This window comes from Volvox carteri (genome assembly GCF_000143455.1).
Source record: "Volvox carteri f. nagariensis unplaced genomic scaffold VOLCAscaffold_140, whole genome shotgun sequence".
NCBI classification, from domain to species: Eukaryota; Viridiplantae; Chlorophyta; class Chlorophyceae; order Chlamydomonadales; family Volvocaceae; genus Volvox; species Volvox carteri.
The window spans coordinates 75,291-75,833 of record NW_003307683.1 but is presented as its reverse complement, the minus strand read 5'-3'; positions in this window follow the sequence as shown (position 1 = coordinate 75,833).

The window sequence follows — 543 nt, the reverse complement described above, 5'->3', positions numbered from 1 at the left end:
AATGCCCGGAAGCAGGAAAGGGTAAAGCGCTGATCTCCAAAGCGGGGTGGAAATGAAGTGAAGTGGAGTGAAGTGGAGTGAAGTGGAGGGTGCGAAAAATGGAACGAGAAAAGGGAACAGCTGGGACGGGGGGAGGGAGAATGTGGGAAGCCAGGGGTGAGTAGCCACCAGCCAGGTCTCCTCAGCTTCCTTTCGCCCTGACGCTTGACATCCATCCGGGGCTGTGTATCCTCGGTTGGCGCTATCGGGTCGGTCAGGCCAAACAGCCTCAGCTCAACCTCCGATATATGAAAATCCCGTGAAACTGAGATCGACGCACCCGTGGAACCACCCAAACACCCAGGCCCTTTTCCTCCCCAACACCACCTCCGAGCCATGGGCACATGGCCACACCCACCACTAAGTAGCCCCGAACGACAGCTTCTTGGAACTTCATGTACGACTCGCTGTTTCGCTTGCCGCCTGGATCCAGCAGCTGCGTCATCTCGTGGCTCATTTTAAAAGCTGCGGATTCAAATCCCATGTTGCGCCCGGGGCTGATGT